The sequence below is a fragment of the Scyliorhinus canicula genome, chromosome 7 (assembly GCF_902713615.1).
Source record: "Scyliorhinus canicula chromosome 7, sScyCan1.1, whole genome shotgun sequence".
Classification (NCBI taxonomy): domain Eukaryota; kingdom Metazoa; phylum Chordata; class Chondrichthyes; order Carcharhiniformes; family Scyliorhinidae; genus Scyliorhinus; species Scyliorhinus canicula.
In genome coordinates, this window is record NC_052152.1 from 99969645 (window position 1) to 99986525 (window position 16881).

Sequence of the window (16881 nt, forward strand, 5' to 3'; positions counted from 1 at the left end):
TTGTTCCTGTTCAGAGTGCCTGTCTACTGGCCTCTCTCAGATCTCGGGCCGTTGCATTCCCTTGCAAAATGTCCGAAATATCCGCAGTTGTAACATTCCTGCGACTTCTGATTGGGGGCTGTTCTTTCCTTCATTTACCCATGCAGGGTTTTGGTGCGCTCTTACTGCCTGTATATCTGCTGCAGCCTGAGCTTCTTCTGGGGTCTTTACTTTAACCTTGCCTTGGACGGATTGTTCCCAAGCGCGGGACAATCTTTTCAATACCCATTTTTCATTATGCGCCTCTTCTGAGGGGTCATAATTGCAGCAGACATTCTGTCCTGCATCTGTGGCGTGGGAGATTATGGTGCGGGTCCATTTAACCATATTATCGCGGGTTAAATGAGCGCGGTCTAAATCACCAAATACGGCAGTGAAATGAATCCACAGCCTTCCTGCGAATGCTGTGGGATGCTCTGTCCTTTTCTGCCTACACTTATTTAGGCCTTCGACTGGGTCTCTTCTATTGTACCCTATCGCGTAAATAGATGTATGCATTTCCTCTAGTGTGCCTCCTCCAACGTTCTGTGGGTCGGGGAGGGCTGCTACAACCGATGAGTCTAAACTGAAAACTGTGAGCTTCACTTGCTCTCGCTCATCCAGGCCGTACATGGTAGCCTGCTGTTTCACTTTTGTGAAAAATTGGTGGGGGTCTGCAGTGGGGAGGAACGGGGTGATTTTCTCACATGCATCCCTTAGTTGTGTTACGGTTAAGGGGGTGGTGTAGGTGATGTTGGGTGAGCCTTCTGTGGTTGCCTTTCTTTGGGTGGTGACTGGGTTCATTGGTGCGGGTGCTTTCTGATCTGTGGGGGGTTGGGGCGCTTTCCTTTTCTGTTGCGCTGCTGGAGCACATGTTCCCTGAACATAGCGCTCCGCTGTCTCGCTCAATTCTTGCCAATTTGGGGCATTTTCCTCATCTAACTGGGTTCCAAATGCCTCTTGGAACCCATTCTGTACGGAAAGCAGAGATTGCAGCTGCGCAATCTGTTTCCTACACTTTGCGTGATCCACTGTGCTTTGCCTTTGCTCAGTGGTGGCAGCATGGAGTGCTCTTAAAGCTGCCTTTAGGTCAGAGCATTGCCTTTGCAGTGCCTCTACCTGCTTCTCTGAATTTTCCCTTATCAGAACTGCTCGCTGCACATCCTGATAGGCTTTCTCATACTGTGTTTGGGAACTGCTCAGATGGGCTAGACAAGACTGATATGCCCTCTTGGCATCACTCACCTCTCTATCCTTCTCTGCCAGCTTCCTTCTTAACTCTAGGTTTTTCTTTTAGATGTCCCTGACATCCACTTTGCTCATCCTATTCCTTTCCTCTAATTCTTTGTGGAGCGTCCGAACGACCTCCTCTGTGCCTCGCAATTGTGCCAAGCAGGACACAATTGCCATCGGCTTGCGTGCTTTTCCTAAACTCTTCTTGTGAATTTGAGAAAGGTTCTCCCACCAAGTATGTCCTATACTCACGGGACCTGTCTCCTCATTCACACAAAACTCACTCCAAAGGGGCCATCCTTTCCCTTTGAGATATTTCCTGAGTTCCAGCTCCCATACGGGACACTGGCCTACTCTGCTACTGCTGGTCGCTGCGACCACGAACTGCTCTGGGTTCATGAGATGCTCCATTGCCTGCATGGCCATTTCCCCTTTCTCTCTTTAATTTGGAACAAGGGATAATAAGGTAATGCTTTTAAAATATGGGTACGGCTTTCGCTATGTTCCGATTATAAAACTCCCGACAGTTTGACGCAACAAAAATCTCTTGGTTTAACCTTACAACCCTGTTAGTTACGCATGCAAAAACACACTTCCGAATTATGACTATTGATTTGAACTCCTTGAACACTTGTGGTTTTTCCTTTTCCCAATTGGATTTCCAATTCAAATTTCTGGGTTCTCTCGGAGTGGGGGGGGGGGGGGAGGGGGGGCACTTCTAATCGAGTCCCGGCAGAATCTGCCCCTATATGTTGGTCGTTCTGGGTGAGTGTGCTTAACACTCAATTTGGCTCTGTTTCTTTACTTCGCTCTGGAGCCGCCAGGTATCGTTAAGATACCGCCACAAGTTCAAGGTGAAGTTCAAAGCAATAAAACCATACACCAATTAGTAAGTTCAAACAACTGAGTTTATTATAATACAATTATAATAACTACCCATGCACACGCTAAAAGGATTAAGCTATTCCTACCGCTAAATAAACTAATACTTATCTCGAAGGAACTGCCGGGTCAGGGAACAAGGCCTCTTGCTCTGCTCTGGTCTGCAGACTTCAGGTTGGTATAAGTTAAAAGGGGTCAGGCGTGTCTATCCCTGGTAGCGATCGTTGTGAGGCACTTACTTGCTGGCGGCTGCTGTCCGAACCCCCTCCTCTCTCTCGTTCAAGGTCTTCTTGGCAAAAGCTGGTCGAGGTGCTGGTCCATGGAGGAGTGCTGGTCAAAGAGAGAGGAGGGCTGGACGAGAAGACTGAACCATGTGTGGGACCTGTCTTTTATAGGTCCCAGGGATCCGCGCCCCTTTGGACGGACTCCCTTACCTGCTTGGAATCGATTGGGTCTCTTCCCAATCGATATGTTTGTATCCCCCAATACTGAGGCTGTTCCTTAGCTACTGGGCGGGCTCTCAGGCTCTTTGTTTTCGAACCCTGTTGGTGCCTGAGTGTCTGGTATCCTTTACAATGTTGCAGTTGCTTCCCCATTTGTGTCCATTGTATCTGGAATTGTTCCATTAACATGTTAATTATCCCGGTGATTGCCTCATTAGTATGCGGAATGTTCGTTTCGGTGCTGTCTGCTTTCTTAGCAGACAGAATCCACACCTGCTAGGTGTAGCCTGCTGGGGCTGCAAACATTGTCCATTTTATCCTGTATGCTTTGCGTTCCTCCATTTTGTATTTAGGGAAGTGGCCAACTTCGGTGGCTACACTATCAAACCTTTTGATGCTTAAACTTGGTTCAGAATGTTGCACGTTTTACTATGGGCGTAAAACGCGTTTATTGGAGTGTATTAACACGCCTCCGAGTTCGACGTGTGCTTAACACTGCTAGGCTCTGTTCTATGTAATTATTTAGCTCTGGAGTCGCCAGTTGCCGTATAGGCAACGTCACAAGTATTCCAAGGTCAAGTTCAAAGTAATAAAGACGATACACCGATTAGTAAAGTTCAAACGATCAATATTTATTATACAGTTATAATAAATACTCATGCACACACTAAGAGACTAAGCTATAACTAAACTTAAGCAAACAGAATACTTATCTAACAGGAACAGGCAAGGTCAGAGAACGAGGCCTTCGTCCTGGTTTTGTCTGCAGCCTTCAGCAAGCGTTCTGGTACTTGGGAGTCTAGTGGGCTTGGATCGCGTAGCGAGCGTTGAACTTACGGTTTCGGCGGCTGGAGTCAGGATGCAAGATGTCAGTCAGAGCCGGAGCACGGGTTTAACAGACCGGACAACACGAGGTCCCTATCTTTTATAGGGGTTCCATTGTCCTTCCCTCTTCTCGGGCGGGCTCTACCTATTGGATCAATTTCTTATCGATACTGGATTAATTCCCCAATGCGAGGGGGTCTCCGTGATGGAGGGGGCGTTTCTTATGTCCTTTTGTTTGGAGGTTTCTGGTGCCTCGATGTCTGGGTCTTGATTAGAATGTGTCCATTCAGAACCAAATGTATCTATTGTGTGGGTGTTCAAGTCTGATGGCCTCATTAGCATGCAAAGCGTTTTGCCATTTGCACCTAGCTAAGGTCTTTTCACCTGAGCCCAAATTGGTTTCTGCTGCTGCAGAATGCAAACTGCTCTTTGCAGACTGCTGTTCTGGCTAAACTGTCTGTTTCCCAGCAGTCTTCCATTTTAGTTTGGCTCAGTGTCCATTTTGCGTGGCCAGCATGGCTACATTCCCTCCTTGTGATCCTCACAATCATACTATTGTGAAGGATCACCTATGTACTTTGCCTTCCTTGTGTTCTGACCTCTTGCCAGTTCCTGTTCTACTCTGTTCTAAACTATGGGAAGAAGAGAAAAAAATTTTAACTAACATTTCTACTTGGCCCTATGTCAAAGGGACATGCATTACTACAACTGGGAACCTCTACCTATCACTATTAACCTTAACCTTAACTTAAACATTTAATCACTCTAAAACCTTAACCATTCACACCACAACATCACACTTCCCAACTCGGCAGTCGAGTATGGAACAATATAATACATGGCTGAATTTTTATTTACAGAGTGTTGTAATCAGTGAGGGGTTGAGGGGTTTGGTGGAATCCGAAGATGGGGGATTGCACTCTATAGATGGGTGAGGTGCTGGAACGAGAGGCTCTCCTCTTCCATTTCCTCAACCTGAGGGTCTGCACTAGGATGATGAGGATCGCGATCACCAACAGTGATTCGATTATGTAGGACATGGAGTACCACGTCATGAATTTAGTACACCAGGTCTGAACCTCGCTGATCAGAGCTGAGCACTGGGGGTTTGCTGTAATGGAAACATTTACGGTGGGGGTTGTGGGGGAAACGTGTCTTGTTTCCACACATATACATATGACATTAAACAGTAATAAGTGGGCTTCCATCATCTTTTGTTGTTCTTCTTCTTTCTCTTCCTTCTTCCTCCGGTATTGACAATCCTGGCTTCGACCTCTGTCTCGTCCTTTGAAACCTTTGGGATCAAGCACAGTATCTGTCAATACACAGTTTAAGACCTTTACTTGTTAGTGCATCTGTCTTTCAAATCCCAATTGACCCTTTAAAATGACTGGCTAAGTCACACCCTGTGACTCCCCTCATTTTTTTTTTTTCAAAAAGCGAATTTAAAGACCAGCATACACCTAACAATCCTTCCTTCTGCGAGCCGTCTCGCAGGCTTTGCTGATTTACCATCCGAATGTTCCCGGATGTAAATAGCATGTGGGATGGCGGCCGAAGGGCTACCTAACGTAAAATGAAAACAAACTTTGAAACAAACTTCCGAATGAGTTGCGTATGGGCCGCTACGGGTACGAGTTGGATGGGATCCCCGGGTAGGGCGTGCTGTGCCATACCCGAGCTTGGCTGACCAAGGGTTGGTTCTCAGACAGGGCGGGTCCTCAGTGCCGTTTGTCCACTGCCTGAGTAACCTGGAAAGAAAAACGGGTATGAATGTATTTACCATGACTTGCAGCCTCTATTTCGCCGAATAGAGGGGCACCTAAAAAACCAAGGGAGCCAAGATGCTCCAACTGAGGACATGACTGAAGTTCTCAGAGATATCTGCGGACAAGCTATTTGGCGTGTGGCCTTACAACTTTGGAAAAGATCTCCAATCAAACTGAAGTTCTCAAAAGTTTCGGCAGACAAACTAACGTGTATGTGAGGTGGTCACAATCTTTTCAGCTGAAAAGAAGATGTCCATCCTCCAGCTGAACAATTTACAATCCTGAGACAAACAAACATAAAACGAAGACAAACATACGTGCAGGTTCCATCAGAAAGGACATCGTTTCCCTTAAACGATTCCTATCTTGCATCATCTGGACACCTCACTTTGATTCTGCCTCTGTGAACAGGGTCACAAAGGGGTTGCCGTGTCGGGAGTCAGACACCGTGTCGTCCTGCTCTCCCGGATCCCACACCCTTGTGTGGATCAGGCATGCTATTTTGGAGTTGTGTGACCGGGGGTCACTCTCGTCATTGCGGACAAGTCTGTAGGAATTGTCCCTGTGCCTTTGTGTAGCGTCGAGTGTGTTGTCGGGGTAGTCGGGGTCGGGTGGTGGTTCTGGATATTTGAGGTAGGTGACTTCCATGGGGTCACTGGAGTCGGGGTCGTAGTTGGTGCAGTGTGGGCTGTATGGCTGTGTGCTGTCGCTGTCTTCAGAGTCAGTGTCAGTCCTGCTGTCTCTGCTGTGGCAGCTTGTGGGCGTGTCGGGGCGTGGTCTGTAGTGGTCTGTGGGCGGAGTCGTGGGCGAGTCCGTTGATGAACTGGTCTGTGAGGGGATGGTGGAAAAGTGTCTCTGGTGGGCGGGGTGAAGTGTTCTGCTGCATCCAGCAGGACATGGTGAGCATGGTTGGCCTGTGTTCCATATGCCTTTAACTGGTTTATATGGAACCACGCGGTCTTCCCATTAGGATACTTTATCCTGTAAACGGAGGGGCTAATTTTGTCCGAAATTGAGTAGGGACCGGAATATTTTGGAGCCAAAAAACTGCTGGGGTTATAAACAGATAACATTACCTGTTGCCCAACCTGGAATTCTGTGGTGTGTACGGTCTTATTGAAACAGGCAGTCCGTTGCTGTCGGCGTTTCCCTAGCTGGACTGCGACTGCGAGCTGTGCAGACCTCACAGTCTCAACTAGATCTTTAACTGCCTTTTCATGTGTGAGGGCCGTCACTTCGGGGCTTGTCATGTCCAGTCCTAAAAGGAACTCTGTACCTTTCATAGGGCGTCCGGTCATGAGTGTGTGTGGTGTGTATCCTGTCGATGTGGAGACAGTGTTCCTTATGAACATAAGTGCAAATGGGAGCACTGAATCCCATGTGGAATTATTCTCTTGAACCATTTTCCTAAGGGTAGTTTTTAGGGTCCGATTCATGCGCTCCACAATCCCGCTGGACTGTGGATGATACGCAATATGGAAGTTCTGTTTGATTCCGAATATTGTCAGGACGTTCCTCATGACCCGTCCTGTAAAGTGAGATCCCTGGTCCGAATCGATACTTCGGGGTAAACCCCATCTCGTGAAGATGTGGTGGGTCAGGATCTTTGCAGCTGTCTTTGCTGTATTTGTTCGTGAGGGAAATGCCTCTACCCACTTGGTAAAGGTATCTATCACCACCAGAACGTATTTATAGCCATTCCGACAAGGGGGCAATGGACCTATAAAGTCGATCTGGAGGTTTGTCCAAGGGCCGTTAACTGGGCGAGTATGCCGAAGTTGTGCTTTCTTAGAATACCTCTCCGGGTTATTCTGAGCACAAATCAGGCAATTCTCTATGTAGTGCGTTACATCATTCCTGAGATTAGGCCACCAACAGAGTTGCCTGAGGTGCCTCGTTGTTGCATCAATTCCCTGATGCCCGTGTCCGTCATGGAACAAGGCAATCATCTGATTCCTGTCCTGCTTCGGGACCACATAAAGTTGGTCCTTAATGATCACACCCTCATGTGTGGTCAGTGCGTGTTTAAAGTGCTCGTAAGCAGGCACAAAGTTTCCCTTGAAAACCTCCCTGAGGTCTCCGTCCTGTTTCTGTGCTGCCACGAGATCTTTAATATCAGTCTGTGAGACTTGGACTGCGCTCACAGGGGTGCTAGCTGGTGCGCTAGCTGGGGGGGTCCATAAGTGTCCTCTCCTGGAACCTGCCTTAGCCAACGCGTCGGCTTTTACATTCCCAGGGGGTGATGACCTATGGTGGCTTCGAACTTTTATAATGCCGAAGGTCCTGTCCTTCGCTTTCTCTAGGATATGCTGGAGTAAGGGGGCTGATGGAAGGGGTTTTCCGTCTGCGGAGACAAAACCTCGTGTCCTCCACAGGGGCAGAAAATCTGTTAGGCTATTGCATACATATAAGCTGTCTGAATATATGTCCGCTGGGCTGGGGAAAGAATCGGGGTGGTCCACTATGTACGCTATGGCTGCTAGCTCTGCTGCCTGCGCGCCTAAGTGACCTGGTAACTTAAGAGCTATCTCTTCGAGAGCGCGCCCCTGCGCGTCCTCTACATAGATGCCGCATCCTGTGATACGCTCACCATTTAAAACTGTGGAGGAACCGTCTACATAAATCCTCAAGGGTCCACACGTGTCTGTGGGCTGGGGGCCTTGTTTCGGGTTCCCTATCTTCCTGGGGGGTGTTTTTGCTAAAAAGGGTCCTGTGTTATGCAGGGGAGCTACAATTTCACAGTCATGGGGCTGTCCGGGGTATTGGAGGTTGTCTGCTAAGTATGTGTGGGTGCGTGTCCGTTTTACTGTAATGTCCCGTCCTTGTAAAAGTAGGGTCCACCTAGCTGCCCTAATCTGGCTAACTGAACCGTCCTTCAGTCGACCGTCTAGTAGTAGCTGTGTGGGTGTGTGTTCGGTTAGAATGGTGATGGGGTTTAGTCCGGTGATGTATGAGAAATACTGCACTGCCCAGAAGACAGCAAGGAGGTGCCTCTCACAGGCGGAAAATCCTTGTTCTACCGGGTCTAACAGTCGGGAGGCATAAGCCACTGGTCTTAGCTGCTCGTGCCGTTCCTGAAGCAACACGGCCGAGAGGGTCAGATCTGTGCTAGCTACCTCGATTGCGTACGGTGAAAGTTGGTCGGGGACTAGCAGCGCGGGTGCTGCACTAAGGGCTCGTTTTAACTCTTCCACAGCGCCTGTATGCTGCGGAAGCCATTCCCAGGGGGCTCCTTTCTTAAGGAGGTCTGAAAGTGGGGCGGCTTTTGTCGCGAATCCGTCGATGTGGTTCCGACAATAGCCAACCAGTCCTAAAAACGACCGGAGGGCTGATACATTTTGGGGAAGGGGCAATTTGACAATCGAATCTATTCTTTTGAATTCGATCTCGCGTTTGCCGTGCGTGATGACTGATCCCAAATACATCACTTTACTTTCCAATATTTGGGCCTTTTTCGGGTTAACTTTACAGCCAATTTCAGTTAAGAGTTCCAGGAGTTCGGTCAGAAGCGAAATGTGTTCTGCCTTTGTGTCTGTCTGCAGTAGTAGGTCGTCTACATACTGTACCAGACATTCGGGTCGGGAAAATTTTTCTAATCCACTTGCCAGCTGTCGGTGGAAAATGGAGGGTGAATTGTGGAATCCCTGTGGGAGGCATGTCCACGTGTACTGCTGTGTTTTAAAAGTGAAGGCGAATTTGTATTGGCACGCTTTTGCCAATGGTATTGACCAGAATCCATTACTGATGTCCAATACCGTGAAGTACTTGGCGTTGAGACCCTGCTTGAGCATGGTCTCGGGACTAGTAGCTACCGTTGGGGCTACTGCGGGGGTTACTTTATTGAGTTCCCGATAATCGATGGTCAGACGCCATGATCCATCGGGCTTCCTCACTGGCCAAATAGGGGCATTGTTGGTGGAGGCTACCGTTCTCAGTACACCTTGGTCCAACAAGCTGCCTATAACTTTTTCTATTTCCACCTCTGCTTCGAGGGGAAATCTATACTGCTTTTGCGGTCGGGGGTCCTGTCCGGTAACATGAACTTGTCCAGTCATTCTGCCACAGTCATGACGGTGACTTGCAAATGCTGTCCTGTGTTTGTTTAGTAGGGCCTTAATTTGTCTGTCGGTGTGGAGCGTAGTCAGGTCGAATGAGTACTCTCCCACTGCGCTAATCCGATTAGCGTAGTCTCCTACTGTGAGGGTGGCTGGGGCTCTGTCTGATCTAGCCATTCGCCAGACACACTGGTTCACTGGGTCGAACGACAAGCTATGAGCGTTCATAAAATCTATCCCCAGGATGTGTTCTGCTGTCCGGGGAAGATTTACTAAAACTACGGGGTGCCTTGTGCTAATGTTCCCTAGTTGGATCGCTACGGGTGCTGTGATATGTCCCTGCTGCGAGTGTCCGGTGAACCCGCTAAGTGTGATGGTGGAGGTGGTCGGCCACGTGTCTGCGTGTGCCGTGGTTGTGGAGTTAATGGTGGTGCGGGATCCTCCTGTGTCCCACAGTAACTCTATGGGCTTCCCTTTGACTTTTGCCGTGACTACGGGCCTCCCTGATGAGTCCCATAGTGTGTCACAGACCCAAGTGGGGGAGCCCGAACACCGTCAGTTCGTCTCGTCCACATTGGTGGGTCCTGACTGTACTGTTACATTGTGGATGGGTTTTGCTTTGTTGCGGTTCAGAGTGCCTGTCTGCTGGCCTCTCTGAGATCGCTGGGGTGCATTACACTCTTTTGCCCAATGCCCTAACTGTCCACAGTTATAGCATTCCTGTCCTTTCTGTTGAGGGCTGCTCTTGCCTTCATTTACCCATGCGGGCTTCTGGTGCTCTCTGACTGCTTGGATATCTGCAGCAGCCTGAGCCTCTTCTGGGGATCTAACTTTTCCTTTTGCCTGAAGCGATTGCTCCCAAGCGCGGGACAATCTTTTCAGGACCCATTTTTCGTTATGGGCCTCTTCTGAGGGGTCGTAACTATTGCAAGCGCTCTGTCCTGCTTCTGTTGCGTGTGAGATAATTGTGCGCGTCCACTTAACCATGTTTTCGCGGGTTAAATGCGCTCTATCTAGCTGTCCGAAAACTGCGCTGAAATGAATCCACAGCCTTCCTGCGAATGCTGTGGGGTGTTCGGATCTCTTCTGCCTGCACTTATTCAATCCTTCTACGGGGTCACCTCTATTGTACCCGATGGCATCTAAAATGGCAGTGTGCATCTCCTCTAGGCTGCCTCCTGCCACGTTTTGTGGGTCGGGGAGGGCTGCCACTACACTCTGGTCTAAGCTCAGCACGGTGAGCTTAACCTGCTCTCTCTCATCCAGGCCGTACATGGTAGCCTGCTGTTTTACTTTAGCAAAGAACTGGTGGGGGTCTGCGGTGGGGAGGAACGGAGTGATCTTTTCACAAGCGTCCCTTAGCTGGGTTACTGTTAAAGGGGTGGTGTAAGTTATGTCTGGGGCGCCTTCTGATTCGGCTTTCCTCTGTGTGGTTATGGGATTCATGGGTGCGGTTATGGTCTGAGCTGTGGGGGGTTGGGGTGCCTGTCGTTTCTGCTGAGCTGCGGGCGCACATGTTCCCTGAACATAACGCTGCGCTGTCTCGCTTAATTCCTGCCAATCTGGGGCGTTTTCCCCATCTAACTGAGCTCCAAAGGTGCTTTGGAAGCCATTCTGCACCGAAAGCAGAGATTGCAATTCCGCAATCTGTTTCCTGCATTTCGCGTGGTCAACTGTGCTTTGTCTTTGTTCGGTCGTTGCAGCGTGGAGTGCTCTCAAAGCTGCTTTGAGATCGGAACATTGCCTCTGCAATGCCTCCACCTGCTTTTCCGATTCCTGTCTTATCAGAACGGCACGTTGCACGTCCTGATAGGCTTTCTCATACTGGGTCTGGGAACTGTTCAGATGAGCTAGACAAGACTGGTGAGCCCTCTTGGCATCATCCACCTCTCTACCCTTCTCTGCCAACTTCCCTTTTAATTCCAGGTTTTCTTTCTCGATGTCCCTGACATCGACCTTACTCATTCGGTTCCTTTCCTCTAAATCTGCCCGGAGCGTCCTGATGACCTCCTCTGCGCCTCGCAACTGTGCCAAGCAGGACACAATCGCCATCGGCTTGCGTGCTTTACCTAAACTCTTTTTGTGTATTTGAGAGAGGTTCTCCCACCAAGTATGACCTATACTCCCGGGACCTGTCTCCTCATTTGCACAAAACTCTTTCCAAAGGGGCCATCCCTTTCCCTGCAGATATTTGCGGAGTTCCAGCTCCCACGTGGGACACTGGCCTACCCTGCTACTGCTGCTGGTCGCTGCGACCACAAACCTTTCTGGGTCCATCAGACGTTCCATTGCCTGCATGGCCATTTCCTCTGACTCTCTTTTTATAATTTGGAACAGGGGGTTGCTGGGGTGGTGTTTCGTGAAAAGGGTACGGCTTACGCTATTTTCCGATCACAAAACTACCGAAAGTTTGTCGCAACAAAAAGCTTTCAGTTTTACCTTACAGCCCTGTTAGTACGCATGCACTAAAACACACTTCCGAATTTCGCTTATTATTTTGAACACCTTGAATACTTGTGATCTCTTTCTTTCTCTGCAATTTGGAGTTCTAATTCAAATTTCAGGGTCCTGGACACTGTGGTGTTTCCACTTACAACAGTGTCCCGGCGGATGTCGCCACTAAATGTTGCACGTTTTACTATGGGCGTAAAACGCGTTTATTGGAGTGTATTAACACGCCTCCGAGTTCGACGTGTGCTTAACACTGCTAGGCTCTGTTCTATGTAATTATTTAGCTCTGGAGTCGCCAGTTGCCGTATAGGCAACGTCACAAGTATTCCAAGGTCAAGTTCAAAGTAATAAAGACGATACACCGATTAGTAAAGTTCAAACGATCAATATTTATTATACAGTTATAATAAATACTCATGCACACACTAAGAGACTAAGCTATAACTAAACTTAAGCAAACAGAATACTTATCTAACAGGAACAGGCAAGGTCAGAGAACGAGGCCTTCGTCCTGGTTTTGTCTGCAGCCTTCAGCAAGCGTTCTGGTACTTGGGAGTCTAGTGGGCTTGGATCGCGTAGCGAGCGTTGAACTTACGGTTTCGGCGGCTGGTGCTCAACGGCTGGAGTCAGGATGCAAGATGTCAGTCAGAGCCGGAGCACGGGTTTAACAGACCGGACAACACGAGGTCCCTATCTTTTATAGGGGTTCCATTGTCCTTCCCTCTTCTCGGGCGGGCTCTACCTATTGGATCAATTTCTTATCGATACTGGATTAATTCCCCAATGCGAGGGGGTCTCCGTGATGGAGGGGGCGTTTCTTATGTCCTTTTGTTTGGAGGTTTCTGGTGCCTCGATGTCTGGGTCTTGATTAGAATGTGTCCATTCAGAACCAAATGTATCTATTGTGTGGGTGTTCAAGTCTGATGGCCTCATTAGCATGCAAAGCGTTTTGCCATTTGCACCTAGCTAAGGTCTTTTCACCTGAGCCCAAACTGGTTTCTGCTGCTGCAGAATGCAAACTGCTCTTTGCAGACTGCTGTTCTGGCTAAACTGTCTGTTTCCCAGCAGTCTTCCATTTTAGTTTGGCTCAGTGTCCATTTTGCGTGGCCAGCATGGCTACAGAAAGAAATCAAGTTTCTCCGAATATGCTGTATTCCGGTGACGGCGGGTGGGAGGCAACCACGTGTTGGAGGGCTCCCGTTCGGGAACGGCATTGTCGGGGGGTAACGCCCGGTCCTAAGGGCAACGGAGGCAGCAAAAGTCGGGAGACAGCACGGGGTGGGGGGATGTTGAAGATGAGCAAAAAAACGGTCGTGAAAAAAAGTGGCTGAAAGTCCGTCGGGGAGTGGAAAGGTCACCGTGGGGTCAGTAAAGAAAATGGAGGCTGGAGCACCAGGAGGCCGCATTGCTTACGGCTGAAGAAATAGCTAAGGTGATGGCCGTGGAAGTTGGAAGGCAGTTTACATAATACATGGAGGCAATGGGGATGGGGCGGTTTTGAAAGTGCTGGTGGAGGAGGTGATTACCCCGGTGAGGGCGGCGGTGGCGAGCACAGTGGCGGAGTGGCGAAAGTGGAAGAGACATTACTGCAGCACATTGATCAACTTACCTCGATGGGGAAGGAGATGCGGAAGGTAATAGAGATCAACAAGGATCTGCGAGGCAAAATGGAAGACCTGGAAAACAGATCCAGGCAACAGAATTTGAGGATTGTGGGTCTTCCCGAAGGAGTGGAAGGACCAAGGCCGACTGAGTGTTTTGCCACAATGTTGGCGAAACTATTGGGGGAGGGAGAGGATCCCTCCCGATATGAGCTGGATCGGGCTCATCGGTTGTGGAGGCCTGTACCAAAGGCGAGTGAGCCGCCAAGGGTAGTGACTCTGTGCTTCCGTAGGTACAGTGTAAATGAGAAGGTCCTGTGCTGGGCAAAGCAGAAGCGGGTGGTGCAATGGGCTGGAGCTGGTATACGCGTATACCAGGACTTTACGGTGGAGCTGGCGAGGAGGCGGGCTGCTTTCAACCGGGTGAAGAGGGCACTGTACATTAGCAAGGTGCAGTGCGCCATTGTATATCCAGCGAAGCTGAGGGTGACCTACAAGTTCAAGTACTTTTATTTTGGGACGGTGGAAGCAGCGGAGGAGTTTGCGAAGGCAGAAGGACTGTGGCAGAATTGAGAAATGGTCATGTACCGATGTAGCCTCATGACTGTATTTTTTCTCTTTTTTTGTTTCACTGCGTGCTGGTGTATGGGCTATAGGAGCCAACGTTGCATATATTTGGACAAGGGAAGAAATGGGACTTTCAGTCGTAATGAGGGTTCTTTGGGGTGTGGGTGTATATGCGGGGTTTGTGTGCTAAAAGGACTTATGGGTTTTTCCTGGGGCCGGGCAAAGGGGAAAGAGACCCGGGCGGGGGCCTCCACGCTGGATGGTTTAAGCCGGCCAGTGAACGGGGGTGACGTGGGGGGAGGGGCTGTAGCCATTGGAGCCTGGCAGAACAGGGTCCGAGGGGTCTAGCCAGGGTGGAAAGTTGGGGGGAAGGAACCGAGGTTGGGGGGGGGAGGATTTTTTCAAGAGGAAGTGGAGGGGAGGAGTTGGGGAAGGGGCGGGGGGGGGGGGCGGTTTACAACTCTTGGGTGTCATTTCCGGTACTCTTTTGGAGGTTGGATGGCATTGAGTGTCGGGGGTGGGGGGACTCTATAGGTTAATGGTGACCATGGGTGATACCGGACTCCTTTCTCTTTTTCGCCTTTGTTTTTTTTCCACCGTGGGAGGATTTTTTTTATTTGATGCATCTATTGACAGGTGGACCGTTGGTTGGGATCATTGCTGATGTTAAGGGTACTGACTTTGTATCTTTGTTACCGTTTACTGCTTGTTGGTGGGGTGTAAACTTTGAAGGAAAATGTGAAAATGGAGAACAAAAACATTTAAAAAAAAAAAAGTTTCTCTGGATATTTGCTTACAGTCTAGATAAAAGGTTAAGTACAAGATGATGGGAAAAAAACTGTTTGATACCTAGCTTTAAAATATTTTATGAATTGGGTGTTTGAACTTCAATTTTCATGTTGAGAATTCCCATTAAAATTGATTTGTATCTCAATATTTGAATGGTGAGAGGAAGTTGAAAAGCCAAATAATGTTCTGTATCTATAAAATCAAATTTAAATCCTAATGAATGTGATTTGTCAGCAGAGTACATGTATAATGTGGAGAGCACCTGTCCATTGTATAATCGCTACTTGTGTTTTTTTTCCTAATGTCTGCGGATAGAGAGCAAACCTTCCAGCTGTAATTTTTCAAATACTGGATACTTTGGCTTCTGCCAATTGCTTGTACAAATTTTGTGATACTACATTAACCAAGTCATATGATCAAGAAATGATGGCCAGTGCAAACTGCCATCCTACTAAAGTAAGTGGGAAGTTGTGAACCACATGGAAGATGTCAACACTGATGGGGCTGCTTTTGTGTAAGCAGATGTAAAAAATGTTCAGGCTGCTGATTATATGCTGTGGTATCTTGGCTGAAATACAGAACCCCATCAGATGCCTAAATTTGAGAAAATGCAAAGAACTGTATTTATCAAAATTGTACGTTTTTATAAAGTATTCCCAAAATTATCGAACGAAAAGTACTGGACAGGAATCTGGAGGCAAATTTCCTGTTCTCTGCTGAAATAGAAGTTTCATGTGCCTCAATATGTAGACACTTTGTTTTATAAGTACACACATCCTTATTTCCCTGCAGCAAGAGTCTCTGATGTTGGCTGTGCCATAGTGAAGGATTTTGTACTTGCCAAAAAGGTACAACAGAAATAGGGGACAAGACTTTCTCTAATGTTCCAGTAGAGGGAATGAGAAGGTTGCTTTCAGTGACGTTGTCTTTGTGACATGGGAACTATGCAATGACATGAAACCTTAAGTGAATATAATGGCAAAGAAAGGAAAATAAACTGTTAATGGCCTAGATTTTGCAGGCAGCAGCGAAGCAGGATTCTTGCAATTGACCTCAAAAGAATGTTGCTCAAAAAGATCCAACGATCTCTGTGGCAGGAATTTTCCCTTATGAAAATTTATATCTGGCACCAAATCAAGGACATGCCTTGGCGTGCAACTGCAGCGATGCAGGTAGATAACCAATTAAATGGAAGTGTCCACACACAGTAAATCAAAGTTGAAAGTACTTAAAATTGCTTTGACAAAGAATAGGTTCTGCAAATAGAATAGTGAATTTGGATAAATGCTGCATTTTATAATAAATTTTGATAATGTTTATTTAGAAAGTACTTTTGGACTATATGTTGCATTTTGAAAGAGTACATATATAGTAAAACATGTACTTTAGAGATGAGGTAATGATGTTGGATAGTCAAATTTCTATGCTTTAGATGTATGCTTGGAATATCTTGCTATCAGCTTCTTCCTCTTGTGTTTGGTGAGAGTCCGGTTAATAATGAACAAAAGTAGCAAAATTGCAAATGAATAGATTCTGCGTTTCCTTCTGGAGTATGCTCTCTGCCCTTCTGGTTTCCCTTTGAAATCCCGTGATAGGCTGTTGCGGAAGTGTCATGGATTCAATTTGACTGAAACTTCATTGGTGAAGGATCTCGAGGCTCTAGTGACTAGAGGATGGACAAGTATTAAGAGAAGGGATTTGATCAGATACCTATTAAATATTAACGTGACGATCTTTATGGTTTAATGAATGATAAAAATTAAATATGCCAAGTTTTCACTGGTTACTTTTGACACATTGAGACATTCCCCATGCCAAATTATCCACATGTACTTGCAGTCAATCCAAACTCAGTAAGTAGAAGCTCCTAGATGGATGCCACTGTATTTTCTGACAGTAATGAAAATTCAGATGATATCAGATTTAATGTGACTCTTTGGGGACTATTCAGAAGAATTTTAAGTTTGTCGACCAGCATTTACAAAATGCTGGTTCCATGCCTCTTTCCATCCCACATGTCCATTTTACCCTCCCAAAACATGCTGGAGCATGCTGTTATTATTATTATTATTGATACAATGCGAAAACTGTTCAATGGTGTTGGACTTTGAGGAATATCCAGTTCCTTTGGGTGAAGGATTATGTAAATTCACTGTTCTCCATTTAGTACATATTATAAAGACTGTGACCATCATGCACAGGAAACCCAGCTTTTGTCCAAGCTGCAGGATCTCCAAGTAATGTGATA

The 16881-nt window shown here is 47.5% G+C and overlaps 1 protein-coding gene across 2 annotated transcripts in view; it reads left to right on the forward strand.

Moving 5' to 3' along the window:
- cdkl5 (cyclin-dependent kinase-like 5) overlaps positions 1-16881 on the forward strand; it is a 285976-nt gene that overhangs the window by 32506 nt on the left and 236589 nt on the right. The window lies entirely within an intron of this gene.